This window comes from Argiope bruennichi, chromosome 8 (genome assembly GCF_947563725.1).
Source record: "Argiope bruennichi chromosome 8, qqArgBrue1.1, whole genome shotgun sequence".
Taxonomy (NCBI): Eukaryota; Metazoa; Arthropoda; class Arachnida; order Araneae; family Araneidae; genus Argiope; species Argiope bruennichi.
In genome coordinates, this window is record NC_079158.1 from 19,109,062 (window position 1) to 19,131,081 (window position 22,020).

General features: G+C 29.1%; 1 protein-coding gene across 1 annotated transcript in view; it reads left to right on the top strand.

Annotated features, from left to right (window-relative positions):
* Nucleotides 1-1,436: 1,436 nt before the first annotated feature.
* LOC129980589 (eukaryotic translation initiation factor 5B-like) overlaps nucleotides 1,437-22,020 on the top strand; it is a 52,619-nt gene continuing 32,035 nt past the window's right edge. Inside the window, exon 1 of the mRNA XM_056090970.1 lies at nucleotides 1,437-1,540. The gene's annotated coding sequence lies outside the window, so the exon portion shown is untranslated. The remainder of the gene's footprint in view (nucleotides 1,541-22,020) is intronic.

The following is a 22,020-nucleotide window of genomic DNA, read 5'->3' on the forward strand; positions in this document are numbered from 1 at the left end:
TATATCAGTATTATATTCCGGTCTCAGTAATTGGAAAAGAAAATTTCTAAAATGCATACTTGCTTTCATTCATTATATTAAGGTGAATAAATCGCGTCACATTGCGATACTATACGAGAAGGGAAACAGATGAGGAATTGGCAACACTCTCATTTCTGTTCATCCTTTATTATGTGTCTTCTATGTCCTAGAGGTACTAATTCACTTGTGGTATTTTACTATCTTCTCTTCGAGACTACCTGTGGGGTTAGGGTGCAGACTGTTAAAAGAAATCAGTTTTCGCTCTAAAACTGTCAAGCATATTCTCTAGTTTAGCTATATTAACGTCCCGTTTTAAAGCAACACTATTACTATTTTGAGACGGACCTCGTAAATTCGAACCAGATTTTTGTCGTCCAGTCAGATAACGAGGACTACACTTGAATTGGCACTCCCCACTCCATACCACGCCACACCAGCAGGAGGACGTTTGGCCATGACGGATTTAACGTGCAACAAGTAGGTTCATCGGTGGAATCGGGTCACGAACTTGAAACCCTCAGGTTCCGAAGCCGAGACTTTACCACCAGGCCCCCTCGGCCCCCTCGCATATTCTCTAGAGAACACCTTGCATGACTTTGCCATATAAAATTTAATATTAACCTTTGACATGAATTTATGATTTTGACCAAATATATCGCGTAATCATTGTCAAGACCATTGAGTCTTTTCGCAATTAGTTTCTGCACGCAGTCAATAGTATCCTAAAATCGAATTTGTGCTTTAAAAGCGTTTTCTAAACCAATTGAAACGGAAAATGGACACGGATCTACACTTGTCCTCACAAAATCACATATCAAATTTAATATATTTAAGACATTGCTTTTTTGAGCTATCGTATTACATGTTTTTAGATTGCACACCGACAAATGGGTAACACCTGATTGTATTTGGCTCAAAATTTCGTAGGTGTGTTTCTACAATATATTAAAAACTTATATCGAATTTTATCTATTTAGCTCTCTTTATTTTGTATTTATTGTGTTAACTTAAATTCGAACAGTCGGACAGACAGTCTTCTGTCAAATTTTGAATAAAATCTGTTCAGAAATCTAAAAAATTTATGTCAAGATTAATTTCATCCATCTAGCTCAGAGCATTTTTGAGTTCTTTCTCATAGATAGACAAGCATAAAACTAATGCTGAATGTTAGTAGGCCTCAATATAATATTGGTTTCTTTCGAAACTCGGAGATGTAGTTCGAACATCAAATTCTGAAGTGACGATTATTATTTTTCTTTCATTTCATTTCTGATAAAGAACGACACTTCTCTGAAATACGGTGAGAGATTTATTATGAAGGGCGTTTCTGGCAAAAGTTTTATGTTCATTATCAATAAATCAGGAAAGTTGTGAGTTTTTAATGTAAAGGAAAAGTTAGATTTGCAGAGGAAGTAATAAAGGTTGGTTGTGTCAGCGACCATCATATTGGTTAACTGTATGATGTGCATTCCAATCATAAGTTTTAAGCCAAAAATAGTGATTAAAATATGCAGTTTCTGTGAGTATTAAATATCCTTTTATATTGGAGTCGCAAATATTTATTTTGGATAAAATTAATCACAAGCTTAAAAAAAATTAAGATGGCATAATTTACTGAAATAAAAGAGTTTGATTATTGTACAAATAAATTTATGAGATTCGGACTGTTATTAGACGGACTTTATTTTAGACGCGTTTTATAATATGAATATTCATCTTAGTCAATATTTACCTTTCATTAATAATTTTAAAAAGGCTCTTTTTAATTTTCTAGTTTAATAAATACAAGAATTATTAGCTTGTGAATGAATCTTTTCATTTTAGATTATTTATAATATGATCCGTAGTGTAGAATATATACAAATTTGTATGCATTCGAATTCTGTTAATTATTACTTTAAAAGTAATTTATTGTTTGTTATGCATTTAATTAATAAGATCAGGATGTATCACTGTCAAGTAGAGTTAAATAAAATTAGTTTTAATTAGTTAAGTTATTAGTTAAAATGTTTTCAAAAATTATTTTATTGGTATACTGTGTAATAAGGATACTCACTTAATAATAAGAGTAGAAATTTACATAACGTTTTTTCTTATATCATAGTAGTTTCTAAATAGTAGCAATTTTAAACAATTAAGGAATATTACTTCCTAATATTTTTGTAGCAATTCTCGATTACTTTTCTTCAGAAAATTAAAAAGTCTTTAGAAATGTATACGCTATCATTTTCCAAAACAAAACAAAAGTAATATACAAAAAATTTTTATTACATTTTTAAATGAAAAAATAAGGAATAAATTTAATAAAATTCCAAATATTTAATAAAATACTAAGCTGAAAACAAAATTTCAAAGAAATTCAGCTAAAAAATGAATAATATTTTCTTAATTGATTTAAGAATTTTTTATTAAAATTTGTCGTCATAAATATTAACCAACCTGAGAAAATTTGTCAGCAATTGGTCTCAACAACTCTGATAAGCTCTTCCATTTCTAATTCCACAAATAAGTAAGATGCATTTTCTTTTGTTCAGTTTATATAATATTTTATAAGTTGCTTTTTGTACACTTATCATGTTCATAATATTACTCTTTTCAATATAGGTTATATGACATATATTTTCAATCAACGTATAATGTAAATTCCAATCAAATAATGGCTGCTTCATGATTTTAAACCTTTCTGTGCTTTAAAGCTTTAAAAGTTCAGATGTGCCCACATATTACAATATATATCTATAATATATTTCTATCTTTTGACTTCCAAAATCTTTCAATATTTTTGTTATTCTTAGTAAAAGAAGTTTGAGCAAAGCAAAGGACCGATTTTGAATAACGAAGAAATATTTGCAAATAATATACAAAAATACTTCAAGTATTTATCTATTAAAAGTAGGAAGTTATCATGCTGGTAAAAAAATTCAGTATAACTGCAAAATGTAACTGCTTGTCGCAAAATTTCAAAATAATTTTCTTCGGTCTGGCAACAGTTATTAACTTATAAACAAAGTTAAGATTTTTCACTATTTACTGTTTCTCTTGGTATAAAAAAAAAGACTATGTGCGTGATTTCCGAGATTGTATTAGGGATGCATTTTCAGAAATTTCTTGTTTCTAAATAAGTTTAAATAGAAAAGAAAGTTCCGCGCACACATGACAATTAAAGGACTTACGAACTATAACTTGCATGTAGTAGACATTTGTTACTGAAGTATATGCTTCATAAATTCATAATCTAACTGGACTGGAAGAATATTCAGAACTCCCCTGTAATTAAATTAGATGGTACGGTAAAACATTTCAGATTTTTAGTGCAAGAAAATTGAACTACCAGATTTTATTTAATTATTCACCAAATTAAGAATTTCTATAATTGAATAGTTTTAAAAATTATATGGAGATTATTTATATTGTTATATTTACTATTTCATTGAATTCACTGTATATTCATTATTTAACAAATATTTTATAAGGTTTCTTAAATGAAAAATCGTATTTTACTATAGAAAATATAGCTTATTATAGAAATTATAACTTATCATAACTTTAAACTTTACTATAGAAATTATAACTTATCATATAACTTATTGGCAAAAAGAAAAAAAAAAAAAAAAAACGGCGTGTTTGTATTAAATTATACCAAGGAACGTTGATAATGCTAATCATTTCTTTGGAAGAAAAATCATCAAGCTACTGAATAATTGATGTAATTCCAATATAATTTACATAGTTATAATATAATTTTCATTCCATGAATGGTACATAGACTTAATATTAAAAAATGATTTATGGAAAATTTTATTATATCAAATGTGGAACATATGATTGAAAAAATTTAATGATTAATTTTCATAAAGTGACACACAAAGGTACACTTAATACGAACACCATTCATTGCAAAGATAACATTTCAGCATTAGTAGTTTACTATGTAATAGAGTTTACATTATAAATAAGATAAAGAAATACATTATGCACAGCAGGACTTGATTTTTTTTTTGAAATAATATCCAATAAATAGTATAAATATTTAATAATTCAATATTATTAAATTGAGAATACGTATTTCTAAACTTTTTTTATAATGAAATTCTAAGTTTGACATAAAAATGTTGAAGTAATTATATAGGGGTTCTATTAATGGATTGACAAACTTAAAAGATTGTTAGTAGAAATCCTAAAGAAAAAAATTGTAATTGAATATGGTGTCGCAAATAATGAGATGGAGGGGAGGGGTATCGCGAAAATCGCTCGCAATTCGACATCACGTTGGGATAAAAAATAGTAAAATAATAACTAGAAATTACTTGATAAATTATAACAAGAATTGTTGGAAATGGCTGACACTGATATTATTGTATAGTCTACGACGACTTAAAGATGATTTCCGGATGCACTCTGTGCTTTTCATCTCTGCCTCAGCGATAACAATCTGCACTGTGAAGTATTCCATCGTGGCAAAGAGGAGTGATTTAAGGTAACCCCGCAAGCAAAATACATATGCATTAAAGTCTGGCAAACGTGGAGAACAGGTAATGGCCCTGAGATTCCAATCCACCTAATTGCGAATTTAATATCAAGGAGATTTCACACCTCGAGTGCAAAATGTTAGAGTACAATATCATGCATAAACTCCATTCTTTACTACTCAACCGCCGAAATCTCTGAAAGGAGGTGTCGCAAAAAATTAAAATACGTAACTTCATTCAGATGTTCTCGAAGCAAATACAATTGTAAAAAATGATCACCAAAAATTCCTACTTTCTTGTTGAGATTTCAATGATATATTGGTATGCGGATTAACTATTTTGTACTAAAGAACAATTGAGAATGATATTTTAATATATTTGAAAAATAACAATTAAAAAACTAAAATTATACTGTTTATAACTCATTATTCTAATTGTTTTCTATTATTTATTTAAATCCTAACTGTTATATTTCCTTTAAATTTAAAAAAGTTTGAAACTGAAAAGAGAAACTTCGATTAATTTGAAATTATTAAAATCATTTTATATTAAATATAAGATAATTAGAAAACATTGTAGTATTTAATATGCACCACCCCTTTAAAAATATTAAAAAAATGTTTTTTGTTTAAAATTTTAAATGTTATGTTGAAGTTGGATTTTAAGTGTAAAAATGCTTTTATGGAATATAAGAAATTTTTAATTGTCTGCAATAAGGTAATAATTTTTCCATAAATAATTTTAATAATAATTTTCCATAAATTCTTATGTCTGAAGGAGTTAACAACAAGAGAGATTTTAGAGAAACAAATTCTAGCTGTATGAATTCATAAAAAGTATTTAAATAGAAACAACTTTTAACTACGAAAAGTGTAAGTCAACCAAAAAACGGAAACACATTACTACAAGTAAAAAATATTCAAATAATATTGAAGTTTTTTTTTCTGACTATAAAGGTAAAAGGCTTTAAGTGAAAAATGTTAAAGATGAAAATCAATTTATTCCAAAGTAAAATTATATAGCTTGCATGAAGAAAAATATTGTCATAATAAGAAACTGGAAATAAAGAAATTTATTGTCATAATAAAACTCCGTATTTATACTTATTATTAAGATATAAAATAAGAGAAAATAATGTAAAAGGTATAAGTGAATAAGATATATTGTTTGTTGTAACAGTCAACACTAATTAACTTCGTTACAGATATTAAAAACTACAAAAAATAAAAATATATTCTCAATCAAGAAAAGAACATATTTTACAGTCTAACATGTATTATTATTTTTAGTGATATAGACTCATATCTTCTTGCCATGAAGCAGCATCAATACTATTAAAATAGATACAGAATGTCTTTCTGTATTTTCGTTTTTTGGTAAATAATCAGGTAATCTGATTTAAAATGTGATAGCAAGAAGTGCAAACCAAAAATGAAAATAAAAGACTCCCGAAAAATACAAAAGGGATAAAAAAAAAGATACGGTCAGTTGTTTAAAAATCAATAAAAAGTTACCACAGCGAGCCTTTCGTTTGAGGTTATCAGATTGAATACTGATATCCCGCCTTTTGCTCTGGGACACTATCCCCATCGTATCATACTAAAAATTGCTTACCCGAGCTCGGCACTCGTAATTTCCGAAGTATTATAGCTGCTTTGTATCTTGTGAGTCGAAAATGTTTTCCACCTTCTCAATGTCGTTTGCGACTCCATGTTCCATTACAATTTGTGTTCCTCTTGAAGCCAATTCTCTGAGTTTGTCTATCCATTAGCAGAACATCTTGTATATGGAATCTTATCGATTCAAAGTCTACAACAAAAGCTGTTCTAATTCATAAAACAAAATAGTATAAATATCTAGAAACCTATGCCGGCTAAAAATATCAGAATTCAGTGAAAATAAATTCAAGAATAAGAAGTAAAAAAAAAGTCTTGTCAATTTTGGCTACGTTTATAACACGAATAAAGATTTAAGGAATTCTGAAAAACTTGTTTTTTCCATTTGAAAGAAATATAGACGCGAAGATGTAATTAACTAGTCAAAAATCAAACTTGACTGTTCTCTTCTCGAATTTCATACATATGTATACAACATGACGCATTTGTGTTATGCGCCATACCACAACGATAAGAATCAAATTTTGATATGTTCTATTCGATCTATTGGGTACAGAATTTGATACAGAATTTCAGTATGAAAGTTAAACCCATAACCAAATTTCTGTAACCGAGTTTGTTATTATAATTCTTAGGATTCTCTGCATTTAAGTTATAAAATATCATGAATTCTTTTCTCATTTCTTGTACTTATTACTATAAAATATGAAGCATTCCTTCCTCAGGTTTGGTTTTTATAACAATGCTTTCAGCTTGTCTCTTGACTTGACATCTATATTCACTGCTAGATAATCGGAATTGCATAACTTTTTCCAATGGATAACCGCTACTGAAATGTATATTTAATAAATGTTAACAGTATATATTTATAAGTGTTTGCCTTTAATGTGCCATTGTGATAAGAGAATAGCAGCTGTAGATTGTTTTATTGATGTAAATATGTTCTAAATTGTATTCTTCTTGATAAATGTGCTTTTAAAGTATTTTTCGTCTTTGATTATGCAATTGTAACAGTCTACCATTCATTAAAGTTGTACGAATTGATAAGGAGGTTTTACCAATCATTTAATCCAGTTTGCTTCCTATTCCCTACCACTACAAAGATGGATAGACCTATTCCCCAAATATTCATCGCTGTCAATAAACGATAATTATTTTGAATTAGTCGTCTCAGGCGACAACTGATTCGCCAGAAGTATTGGTCATATTTGATTTCAGATGAATCGCTTTTTATTACTCACTGTTCATGATTTCTCCACATTGTTTCGCCATTAAAATCACGTTATTTTAATTATTTTAGTTCAGTTCTATTTATAGTGTACATGAACCTTTCTAATGGCAACAGTTTCATAACATCTTAGCTCTTTTAAAAACATAAATATCCGGTTTCATCTATGTACTAAATTCCGTGATACCATCATTTCACTTTTTTATTTGTTTTGAAAACTCCATAGATATTAAACAGAACCATTATTTATCTTTCAACTTGACACTTAATCACGAGATTAAGTATTCAAGAAAAAAAAATGGTTTTAATTTCAGGGTAATAATGTAATCTAATGTTCAGGCAAAAGAAATATTTTTTAAAACTTGTCAAAAATTCAGCAAAAATTCTCATTACTATTAAATTGGTATGATGAAAAAGACATTTTTTAAAAAAAATTTGAAACTATGTAAAAATTTGTTTGTGTAACAATATCTTTGGAAGTTACTACTTAAAAACACCAAAAATCAGTTTAGTTTTTAATTAATTAAAATTATAATTAAATTAAAAAATATTACTTCACAATGCACATTTTCATCTTTCAAAGAACATATGTGCCTAATTTGGTAACTTTAAGTCAAACGATTTGGCCTGTGGAGCAGCAAAACACACATACACGCACAGATATAATCTTTATTATTAGTACAGATGACCGACTTGAAATATCAAAGAACGAAAATATCGACAGAAAGTCAACCATTTTAAGGATTTAATTTTCTTTAAATTTTTTTAAATTTAAGGATTTTAAATTCTAAATTTATTATACTCCTCCATAATTTAACCATAAAACTACACTGAATTTTAACCATCTAAATATTTGCTTTTAGAGATCGTATTTTCAAAAGACGAGCAGACATACTTTACGTTGGCGAATTTTTCTTCAGTTTTTCGTAAATATCTGCAATTTCGTTGTCAAAACAACATACCAAATTTTATCCTTCTAACTTGGGGAGGGGGGGGGAGTTACAATTATCAAACGAAAATTATCGTTTTCAGATAAATCCTCCTCCCCCCACTCACACACACCAAAAATAATGTTTTTTTGAACTCAAAGCATCTTTTGAATTAGGTAGATTCATTAAAATCTCAAGGTTTGAAATTTTCGATGATTACAATATTTTTTTTCTACACATTTTATACGAAAAAAGAAAGAAAGAGAAAAAGAAAGGAAAGAAAAAAAAAATGAAAGAAAGAAAAAAAGACGTGAGTAAAGATGCAGTTTAATGAATCTGCTACATTTTATTCATTCTATTTTGCATGTCAAAGGCATATAAATTTTTTTCATTAATTATTCTATCGGATTATAAGCTTTCGGCCAGTTCACTAGAAGACACGCTTGAGACAACCCCGACACGGTATTACGTCAAAAAGGTCATTTTATTTATTCACGCATGCGGCTTCGACATTAGGGATTACTAAAATCAGATTTTCTCACAAAGAATGTATCAGTGCAATGAGGAAAGAGAGGTCGACGACTGAAATTTCCAGGAAACTCAAAAATCGCCAAACAAATCTATGTGATTTCACCATTTGCCGCATTGCATCATTACTAACGATTGTTACTGTTTTTATATTTGGCATTCATTACTTTAAAAAAGCTACTACTTTTTTTAAAAAACGGAAATTTCAAAAAATTGTTAAAGGAAATGTAATTCAAAATTGAATAAAAATATTTCAATAAAATACTTTCTATAATAGGTGCAATAAAATTAACAAATATACATCAATTCGTAAAGATCTGCCTTCCTTAATATATAAAGCTAATCTCTACTAATATGAAAGAAAACTATGTGTGTTTGTGTTGGAGTTCTACAGGCCAGACTATTTGACTTAGAGTTACTAAATTTCGAAAACATATTATGAAATGTGCATATGAAGGCGAATTTTTGTGAATTTAATTAATTAAAAATTAAACAATAGTTTGCTGTTTTTTTGTATTAACTTCTGGAAATATTACAGCATTAAATAATATTCATACTGTTTTAAAGTACAAAAACATATTTTTAAGGATACCAACATTTTTATTGTAATACTTTAATACTTTAAATTAATTTTAAAAATTAATTAAAAAATTAATTTTTTCAAATTCTTTTAAATATATTTTGCAACAAAACTGTCATGAGACTGCAAAGGAAATCCGAAATGTTTTCATTGTTTCATCAAATATTTAACTGCATGATTTTTTTTCCATTAAAAGCCATTTCCATTGAAGGAAAAAAAATTTGTTTAATATCTTCATGATTTATATCTCTGTTATTAGTAGAATAAGTAGAGTTTTAGTATAAAGCATTTTTTTTAATAATTTTTCATTCTTTTTGTATTTATAAGGAAGGTTTAACTTCAAGCAATGGTGAAAAGATTTAAAAGTGCATGCATAGTTAAGAACTGTTGCTCTTTCCTGTGATATAACTGAATCTGTAAAGATACAGGTAGAAAATTAATGAAATGTATAGCATAATAAGCAGAATAACATAAGGTTTCTAAATAATATATGTTGACCAAGCATCAAAATATTAATGATGTTCAAAAATGAGATTTATAAAACAATTAAAGGATGGTTTGTTTCCTGATTTTCCATGAGGTCATAATCAATATTTACTCTTGATTATTTATTACTTTATTATTTTGACAAAATATGTAATATGAAAAACAAAATCATCATTTATGCAAGTACAGAATTTTATTTCCTCAGATACGGAATCCTACAAATATTAGTATAATATACACAAGCAAGTGCATGAACTGTAAATAAAAAATAAAAATAGTAATAATAAAAATATTTTATGCTACATAGCATTAAATGCTTAGAAATTATGTTTTTGCAGTATTCTAAAATTTATTTCACATTTTCTTCATTAAAACGTTATTTAAATAATTAAACTCAACATATATTTAATCGACAACAGACATTGTGTAAATATTATTTGACTTTTATTGCCTGTTGTAGCCATTATGCAGTATATGGAAGATAATACCAGCATCTAAAAATTCACTTATTCAAAAATTACAACAATATAAATAAAACATGGATAAAAAGAATTCAAAATTTAAACCTAAATTATATTTTGTAAAAATAATTTTGCTTCGGTTATTTTTATGAAAAATTAATATAAGAAGCAATATTTTTTCTGTCGTATTTCATTTAATTTTATATATATACGTATATTTTAACAATACACATTTATTACATAATAGCCGCCTTTGGCGACCAGCCGGTTCGCCAATCTTAATGTTCGTTAAAATTTTAAAAAATTAAATATTTTATACAATTCCTACTTTAATAGCTTCATCATCAAAATATTTTAAAACTTCAAATTTTGATAGTCATATAATTTACTCATAATATTATAAAGGCCTTCAGTCATAACGTAATATGTATCTCTCTCATTTTCTGTTAGCTTCTGTAGAATTTATACTTTAAATTAAAGTGGAAAGGATGAATTTGAAATTAATATAATAACATTTTTTACTTAAACAAAGTATTTTTTTGTAATATGATTACTGAAAACAGAGTCACTGAGCGTTTAAACTTTATGGGCACTAAAGAATATACTTTCTTAATTTATGTAATATTTCTGGAATTTGTCAACAGAATTTTCCTGATCAAACACTAAGAAAATAAAACGAATCGTTTAAAATAATCGGTTGAAACCAGGTTAAAAAACTACTTAAAAAACGACTTACTTAAAACTAAGCATATACAAAAAATATATAACTAATATAAATACAATTTAATTACAAAAGCATGCAACTAACCTAAAAATAATTTAAATCATTCCGTTGAAATGTAAACAATCAGAATACAATGCGCATGCGTGAATTTTTCAACGTAAGTTGGAGTAACGCTATGCAGATTAGAAATTTTTAATTTCCTTTATTCTGTTTTATTTTAATTCAAAAGTACTTCAGAATGAATCTGAAAGATCGATTAAATAACAATGTTTAATTTCAAATGCATCAAACATTAAGAAAATAAACAGAATCGTTTGAAATAATCGTCCGAAAAATCTTAACCCTAGCCTCATTAGCGTGGGAAAAAAATCTGAAGCCTTACTCATTTGGCGGTGGGGAAAATTGAAAGATTTTTTTGGCAGGAAAGTTAGTTTTTTTATTAATAATTAAAATTCTAATTAAAAATTCAAAAAAAGGACGCCAAGTACACATTTTCGACCTCCAAGGTATACATGTACCAAATTTGGTAGCTGTAGGTCAAACGGTCTGACATGTAGAGCGCCAACACACACGCGCACACACACACACACGCACACTCACTGAGCTTTATATAAGTATAGATGTATAATCTCTCATTTTACCAAAAATAAAATAACTCTTCTGTGAAGTCCTTCGAGGTTAAGAATCTTATTAAAAAATTAAATCAAAACAAATATTGAAAGTCACACCCGCAAACCCACACATACACGCGCAAAGAAAAAGAAAGAAAAAAAAAGTTCAAAGCCATAACGCAGCGTAACTGTAATGCAACACCGCATAATGCTTAAAAGCCTTGCATTTATTTCCGTCCCATTGAGACAAAATTAAGCAGCCATAAAAATAAATTTGTTTTATTAAGAATTATAAGAACAAACTTTTATCTGTTTATAAATTTTTTTAAAATAAATGCTGCTTTCAGTTGTTACGCTAAAAACTAGTGGAAAGAGTCTCCCCTAAACTTTATTTTAATCTTTCTAATAAATGTACTTGCGCATTATTAACGATAAGTCATTGATGAACAATTATTACGAAAGAGCCTATTTGACAATTTTTTGAAAATTAATCAAAATCAGGGAAGCAGGAATGTGATACAAAAGTAACAGAAAACCTAATAAGTATTTTGAAGGTCTTTTGTTTGACCCATTGAAACCAACATTTGATATAGAACTGATTACAAATATAGTTAGGTCATTGTGTTTTTGCGTTTATCTACTTGAAAAAATACAGACTGAAAGGCGATAAGTCCCTTGGTATATTTTATTTCAAATTTGATTATATTTATTCTTTAGATGTTGAATCTCTTCACCTAATTTTATGTATCTAGTTGTATTTATTTTGCAGTTACCAAGTTTAAATTAAGATAATGGGATGAACAGAATTCCTTCGAATCTACAAATTTGTAGTAGAGGCAATTTACCGAATTTCATTGCTCTAGCTTTTTTAATTATTGTGTTTACACAGTCCGAGACAGGGCAGAAGACAAAATTGTATTTTTTGGATTCTGAATAATTTAAAACGCGGACATTCGTTAAAATATCAAATTCAAATTTTTTTTATGATTATAATACTTTCTCTTTGTATACTTCTTGTATGAGAAAGTAAAAATGAAAAAAAAAAAAAAACAACAACAACAGTCATGCATTATAGTTTAAAAAAATATTCTAACTTAAACAACAGCAAAGAAAAAATAATGGAAATGTAAGTTTTTTTTCGAATGTCCCAGTAATGATATTTTAAACTTTAATTTTTTAAAAAATAACAATATTTTAGTTTTACCTAGCCATTTAACTCTTTATTAGAACACTGATTTTTGAGTCTTTTAAAGATTTGTAAAAATTCTTCTGATTTTGAGTAGTATCAATTGAAGTATTTTTAATTGCCTCTCAAGAAATCCATAGCTTTTCGTTATGGATCCTTACATCTATTATTTCAATTTACTTATTTGCTTCACCAATGATAGAAAGTGCAATAAACTTCTTTTAATTTATATAAAATTATCTTTAATTCAAAACATTCATATAGTATCTTTTTCAAAACATTCAGATAGAACTATATAGTATCTTTTAATCTTTATGTGCGTTTTTACAAAAGCAGTTTTAATTTTGATACAAATGAGGCAAAGCTTAATTCTACAAGTGAGATAGGCGCACATTTGACTTAGAGAAAAACCACAAATTTGATAACGATTGTAACATTAAACAAAACTAGTTACCGTTGGGCGCCAAAAACTATTCCTGCTTGGGAAAAGCAAAACTCTTAAGGAAAGAAGCTTAAATGATTTAAATCTATTTAATGAAACATTAAATGACATAACATACGAAAAACAATAATAGTTCAAACAATTAATACAAGCATTTAAGGAAAAGTACAATTCTCGTGGGTAAACATTATGCTTCCATCTATGACTCTAGAGCACAGACTCAAGTTTCATCGAGCGGCCGCTAGGTGGCAAGCTGGAAAAGTTGTCCGGTTGCAGATTGATAATCTGTAATTATGAAATATTGTGGAATTTTATTGAAAAAATGTTGCAACTATTTTATTTATCTCTCCCAAAGTTTAAAGTAAGTGCAGTCATCTTACACCATTTTGAGTATGCTGAGTTTGTGTGAGTCATTCAAGGCAAATAGAAATGAGTTCATTTTCAGCTGTAAATGCATGATGAGAAGATATCCGATTACCGCCATATTTTTACTGAATATAGATCTTACTCATATTTCATCGGTAATTTTGTCGCAAACAATAAAATTTAATTATTACCTTTGCTTTTTTCCCTTACACTTTAGGAAAGGAACAATTTTGGAGAAACTCGGTTTAGATGGTTGTTTACTAATCTTTAAATGCATGCATGTTGCTTATATTTTCAATTAGGTCAGTCAATTTTTTTTTATTTTCTAATTTATCAAAGAATTTTATTCATGCACACAAAAAGAAATAAAGCAATTAAAACTGGTTTAAATAATTAAGGACATTAACTTCAAACAATAGATAAGAATTAAGACATAAAAAGGGAAAAGGTTTCCTTCATCAAAATTTTCGACTTAGTGCCAAATGCACATCGTAACATTCATTTGTTAGGGCTGAAATGCTGGCGTCCGGTCTAGGGGTATTGCGTCTTTCCCGTGATCTGGACGTCCCAGTTGAGGCATGGTTGTTCTTCCCCCTGTGTTGTATCTGTGAGGTGTGTGAAAGAGTTCCTCCCTCCCCTCGTTGTAAAAAAGGGTTGTGCAAGGGATTGTGTGATTGTCATTTTCATATGAGCTAGAAGTTAGATTTCTACCCTTGGATGCTCAGGGTCCTTTACCCTCAGAAGCTACTGCACAAACTCAGGCTTAAATCGCTTACTTTGTCAGCAGGTTTGTCTATGCAACAACAGTGTTAAAGCGCAGTAGATAAATGAAGAAATTTGTTTTGTATATTTATATTATGAAAAAAAATACGCATTTCAAAATATATAAATAATAAAATGCTTGATTTTTATTTTCTCGTATACGAAGTATTGAGAAAATATTGTAATCGTTAAAAAAATTCAAATTCGAGATTTTGACGAATCATTACGTTTTAAACTCCTTGGGTTCAAAAAACACATTTAAAAAAAATGTGTGTTCATCTGTTTGTGTCAAAGATAACTCAAAACTACTCCGAGCTAAATGGATTAAATTCGGTATACGATCTTTACATTAAATTGATAGATTTCTATCAAATTAAAAAAAAAAAGAACTCGCCTCAGAGGAAATTCATTTTTTTCCTTCTGTTCGAATATATGCCAACGTAATAAAAACGAAATGAAGAAAGACAGAGGACAAAATTTGCTACGCATTATTAATATCTATGTTGTAAACGCAAATCAAATATTGAGCAGAATCGAACGAGGTGGTTGACTGTCTGCCGGTCTATACTTTCCGAAACCTGTAAACACGATGCAAATGTATCATATTAAATTACTGAGTGATTTTGTGATTACAAGTGTTAAATTTTTGTAGTAAATTATATAATTTTTGTAAACAATTTGTGTCTGTGTAAAACTTTTGTTTGAATCGGTTGGGCAAAATGCGTCTAAAAGACAAATTCGATTTTTGCATAATATTAACCGCATACCAAAAGCTCGCCAAGGAGCACACAGAGATTCAGTAAAAATGCTTCAATCACGCCAAAGCTTAATATTTTGTAATTATTGCACGCCAATGCCACGCAAGACCACTCTGTATATTACCTATATACAGAGACCTTCACCTATATTAGTGAGTTATGAGACAAAATTTTAAAGATACAACTCAGGCTAGTTAAAAAAAGGAAACTTAATTTTGGAAATAAAAAATGCGGGTTTAAAAGTTGAAAAGAAAAAAAATGTTGATTTGTCTTTTCCTAAAGAGTAAATTTATGAGTTTTCTTTTTCAAATTTTCAAATCTAGTAAAGGATTTATATGAAATGGATTTTGTATTTCAAAGCCATTCTAACTAACAACGGTATTTATTTCAGGCCAGGCGAGATGGACAAGGAGGGTTTGCCGATTCATCAGAAAGCGTTTCAAAAGCAGCAAGCATGGCCACAAAATTCCTGGACTTATACGTTATTTAGACGATTCGGATGAAACGGATTCATTTTTCGATACTGAAGTGAAGCGCATAGATTAGACAATGACACATCTTAGTAGTAAGAGACTGGATGCTATCAATGAAAAATGTTTTAACTGGAAGAGGCTTTTGGTACAAATCAGGCTGAACACTCCAATATTTTATATATGTTATAATAAATATTTTAGCAATATATCTGTTTTGTTGAAAAAAGAATTAATAAAATCACATTGTCTGATGTCAATTTTATACTTTTATAATTTATTTATAATTTTTTATTTATGTATCTAATTATAATTCAGTCGAGTTGTCATTAAAAGTACCAAAGTAAGGAAAAAATACATAACAACTTGAAGCAATAGAATAACAGCACTTTTATAAATTTAAATTTTTTTACATTTCCTTTTTATCCCGCTCAGGATTATAGATCCAAATAAATGGAGTGGGATATCTATATTTCCCGTTTAAATGAAAGACAATTAATCAAAAAGAGAAAACACGAATAAAAACTTTTTAAGGTATTTAAAAACCTCTCAAATGGATCTTGGAAAATTAAAATAACTGAATTAGGTTGCAATAAATTTAAATGATTAAAATTTTGAAATATATTTTAAATTTCAATAAAGTTTTTAAAAAGACATGCTACACACGAGATAATTTTGGGACAAATGTTGGAAATTTAAATTTATTGGTGCTTTTTTTGAACATTTTCAAGGACAGGGCGAAGAGGGGGGGGGGATCGTCGATAAATATCTCAAAGTACTTTTTTATTTGTCCTAATTCGCAGATCAGAATAAATAAGGGTATTGATCTATAATTTTAGATTCAATATGAACATTTTTATATACCAGAGGATAAGACGCAATATTTGAGTTTAGTTACGTTAACGTCCCGTTTCAAAGCAATACTAAATCTATTTTGCGAGAAGCCTCATAATTTTGAACCGCGATCAGATGACGAGGGCGGCACCTGATACGGCACCTCTCTCTCCAAACTTCCACAAACCACACCACACCAGCGGAAGCAATATTTGAGAGGAAAAAAAAGAAGAAAAAAAAACTATACATAAATAAAAATCTTCACAAATTAAAACTGTGATTTATGTATGTTACGGTTTTCTTATATTTATGCATATTATCTATTTTCTTATATACTTATATTACATTATACTGTAATATGTATAAAATATGAATTTTTTTCCTGTTTCAATGCAGAATACGATTGGACAATTTGTCTTCGCCTGTTTCCAAAAATTTATTCTTATGATATTATAATATTTTAGTAATTATCCAGTTATCGGGAAAATAAACGATAGAATTTTCAAAATTTTGTTTATTTAGTATTCAGTATATCTGATTCGTATGTTGTGTTAATATTTTTAGTTTGACAATGAAACCCCACAAATTATTTGTACTAATTCAAACTATTTTTAACATCGCGGTCACTACCAAGATATATCAGAAAAGCAATTTAATTTTTCTTTCTTAATTTTCTAAATAATCTGCTACAAAATGGTGCTAAAATACTAAATATTTCTTTTAACTCAAAAAAGCAACTTAATTTCTTTTCTTAGTTTTATAAATAATATGCTACAAAATGGTGCCAAAACACTACTTTTTTTTAATTCGAAACAACCATGCTCACATCTCTTGCCTTACGTCACTCATTCTTAAACCACACGACCTTTATTCATTTGCTGCTTTCAAACAAGAATCATTCATTTACAAGAATTGCTATGTCATTACTTCTATTTTGATGTTTATATTACGTATATTGTATGTCTGTTTGACGTTTCATTTAGACTTCCAAAAGTATAGATTAACATTACCTTCGATAGAAGCTTCATTCAAATAAAGAGCATTTTAATCTTTAAAAATAACTAGGTTCTGCTGTTGTGGCACTGTCATGAATATTTAAAAAAATATTTGTTGTAATTAAAAATGTTCTTTTTAATGTCATCAATAATGTAAAATGTAATTTTTAAATCAACTGCCATTTTCAGATTTAAAATTTTCCATGAGTTTCTTACAGTGACATATTATGAAATCCAAAAGCTTTATATTCTTTTTTTTGGATCTCGTAGACTTTTAAATGAATAAAAGTTTTCATTATAGAAGAAACCATTCAGTAAGCTTACAAAATTAAGAATGAATTTTTTTGATTCGAGAGATTTCAGAAGAATTTTATACAAGAAATTAAATATACATATTAAAAAGACTTTTTGAGTCAAATTAAAATCAGTACTGACGTTATATACAATTTTAAACCTTTCTTACTTAAACAAAAGAATTTAGATAGGTCGATAACCACACAAATTTCTTTTAAAAATTATACTCCATATTGTTTTTGTGGCAAACAGATAAAAAAATATATTTAGAATAATAGAAAACTTTATTTGTTTATTATTGTTTCGAGTTGAAAGCGAAAACAGTTTTGCGGATTTAGGTTGTGCCCTTTGGAGGTTATATTTTATGAGGCAACAAATAATGCACACATATTATGATAAAATAGTTGCAATCGTATTGGAATCTGAAGGATCAATAAAGTAAATACTATCTACTGCCTTTGGGATCGATTGTTTCGCGGGAATTGATTGTTGCGTTTAATTTCAATTAAATTTCTAATGGCTAATCTGCTGTTTATGATTTCCTCAAAGTAGTATTTAAGCATAAAACAGTGACACGTATTAAAATATGTTTAATGACACGGTTATGAATTATGTTAAATAACAGTGACACGTTTTATGCAAATATCCTGACATTTGATATGTTTGCTATATGCATGATCCTTCTAACTGGAGTTAAATCCTGTTGCATCAAAATTTTGAACGTACGGTTATTCAACAGGGTGGTTATAATTAAACTTACCCTATAAACAGCAACCCCTACAACGCAAACGGATGAATGGATTACAGCAAGATTTGGTATACAGACTATACACAAGATGCGCTCACGGAATTTTGAAAAAAAAAGTTTCAAAATGTCCACTAGAGGGTGCCTTTTTCAAAAAAACATTAAATTTAGTACAATAAACGACCAAAACAGAATGCAGAAACAATATTAACAATCCAGAACAAGAATTAAGAGTAATAAATGTAAAACAGGAAAAGCTGCCAATTCTAGGAAAAAAAATGTCGAGATTTGCATGCTTGCGAAGAAGAGGTTGGTTTATACAAAACAGGTTAGAGTAAGAAACGTTTGCAGTCGTTGTCATGTTTTATGTCGATGTTTCCAACTGTAATGATGACGGTATCTTGTTGCGACGTTGAAAAAAGAATTGCATAATGCTTCATGTGCGAAGCATCACAATCAGTTACAATCTGTTGTTGAACACACTATCCATTGATTTGAAATTTTGCAGGTGAATGAGGATGGTGATATAGAGCACCTTTCCTTACATCGCCCTGGACACGATTAATAACTACTCTGCTTGTGCAATTTCGTCCTGATCTGTTGAAAAATTGAACAATTTTGCAATTGAAATTTTCTTAAACAGCATATTGTTATTTTCCCCTCACCATTCCGTAATATGGTTCGAGGACAAGGTGATCAGAAACTAGTCAATAAATGTTTATATTGTTTCTATATTCCGCTTTGATCGTTTATTGTGTTAAAATAAAGGTTTTCCCGGAAAAAGTGCCCTCTGGTGGACAGTTTGGTACTAAAAAGTTTTTTTCGAGATTCCGTGAGTGCATCTCGTGTATAATCTATTTACCAAATTTCCTTGCAATCCATTCACTCGTTTGCGTTATATGATGCTGTTTATAGGGGATGTTTAATTATAACCACCCTGTACATTCCAATTACCCATTACTTTTCGGGAATATTGTAATGTCATTTTCTTCTACTTCTTCTTTACATGAAAGCGCAGATTATGAAAAGAATCTTTTTGCTTAATATTACACGATAAAACAAAACCAAGCGATTGAATATTCGAGCAGTTTGAATTCCATTGGATTAGCGCTGTACAATAAAACAAAAATTTGCTTTTGATGCGATTATTTGTCTTTGAGCTATTGTGAATATCTTCACATTAACAGTAACATAAATTTCTTTTTCAAATTTTGAGAGTTTTAAAATGTTATCAAACTTTCGTATCAGATTTTTAAAACGATTGCAATTCTTTTCTGCTCTCTCTTATACGAAGAAAAGTTTGAAATCATTAACAATTCAAAACAATCTAAAATTTGATCAACCTCAAATCTATCTCAAGAATTTGATGAACCTCAGCTTTTCAGAACTTCAATCTAATATAATAAAACAATATCTAATAAACTATTTTTTATCAGTTTTATTTTTATCTTTTTTCGAATTCTGTCTATTTATTAGTCAATGAACACAACTCAAAAACAACAAAAAACAAAATAACTAGAAACTAGAAATTTAGTTTATACAAGGGGTGATTCCAAAAAAAAAAGTTTACAAGCAGCAATATTTGGAAAGTAGAAATTGTGGATGGGAAAATTGTTGTGGAGTCAGATAGCACTGATTGTCTTAGACCTGTCGTTCGAGCAGATAGTGTTGGTACTGAGATCTGAAACAGCGACAGTAATGGCAAGACATCTAGAAAAGTGGTCTCGCATAGAGATGCAAGCCGTGATACGACTTCTATGGGTCAAGAATGTGTTCCCATCGGACATTCACAGACAAACCGTTGAAGTGTACGGGAGCGAAGTAACCGTACACTTCACCAGTAGAAAACAGGTGACGAAATGGTGTCGTTCTTTTGAAGCGGGCAAATAGATTGCTGGAAAAGTTTAGGTGGGAAGTCTGGAGTCACCCCTCATACAGCCCCGATTTGGCTCCCAGTGAATATTTCCTTTTCTCGGCATTGAAAAAACACTTTTTTTTGAACCAACATTATAAATTTCTATCAAATTTATGGCAAACTCCATCAGGAAGGTAACATAAAAAAATGAATCTCAAAGGATAAAATTTAATACCGTAATGTAATCAAAAATGTAGATTAGTTTCAAATTTTGGTCTAAGAAATTATCGGACTGACAGACTGATTGTAGGTACATTAGTAATAACTTAAAAGCGCAACAACTTAGATATGTTATTTTGTGACCAAAATTGTAGATCGCAACTATATTATTTTGGTTTCAGTTGGCTATTGAAAGAAAGACGAAAGAAATACATGTCGGGTTCCCTTCTCTATATGACGAAACCCCAGGGGAACACCGAAATGAGGATGAGATGTTTCCGGTATGGTGGTTGGATTTCGCCACCCTGGTGGCTACACAAAAAGGTGGGAGATCTGGCTCCTCCCATTGATGACGAGACGTACTTCCTTCGGGAAGGGTTGTACCGTGGCCGGTGATGGCCCTTAGGACTCAACCACAGTTCCCGCCAGTGTTGCTGTTGCGGCGGTCCGGTCATTCAGTTTTCTTTATTCTTTATCCGTGTGTTTTCGGGCGAGTCGGACAGTCAGTGATATGACTTCTCTATATGACGAAGCATAAAACGCGTCATGTTGAAAAATATATCAGAATATTTTGTATTAGTTTATGTATATATCATTTGTGAGGATATAAAAATAAGATTTTCAGATTTTGATTTTTCTGAATAGACATTGCCATTTTGTTTAAAGTATATATAAATGTTTTAATTATTCTTATTATATTGTCGTTCATTTGATTCGTAGGGAATATTGGCTATATTTGATTTCAGATCATCGTTTCGCCAAATTGTGACATTGATCTGAAATCATTAAGCATAATTATTGAAACCTCATAATTTTAATCATCTTAATTAAGTTCTGTTTATCGTGTACATGAAGTGAAGTTATCATACTTTCTAATGGAGACGTTCCATAACATCATAGAGCCGTTAAAAATATAATATCCGATTCATCTCTCTTCTAAATTGTGCGATGTTATAATTTCACTTTTTGATTTGTCTTGTAAATTACATAGATATTAAACAGAGTCCTTCTTCCTTAGCTTTCAACAATGGAAGAGAATCATGTGATTAAATATTTGATAAAAGATTGAAAACGGTTTGGATATAAATCTATTGTTGGAAACCAGGCAAAAAAATATGTTCAAAATATTCCCAAAATTCAGCAACATTTCACACGACTATAAAATAATTGGTATTATGAAAAATGTAATTTTTAAAATTAGGAAACGGTGTAAAATTTACACTTTTGCAGTAATACTTTCAGAAGTTATCGTGGATAAATGACGAAATTCAACTTAATTTTTAATTAATTAAAATTCTAATTAAAATTTCAAAAAATTCGCTCCGAGATGTATGTTTAAGACCTCAAAGGTATGTGCCAAGTTGATAGGTTAGGTCAGGCAGTCTGGCCTGTCGAGCGTCAACAAACTACTCACCTTTATTATTAATATAGATGCAATATA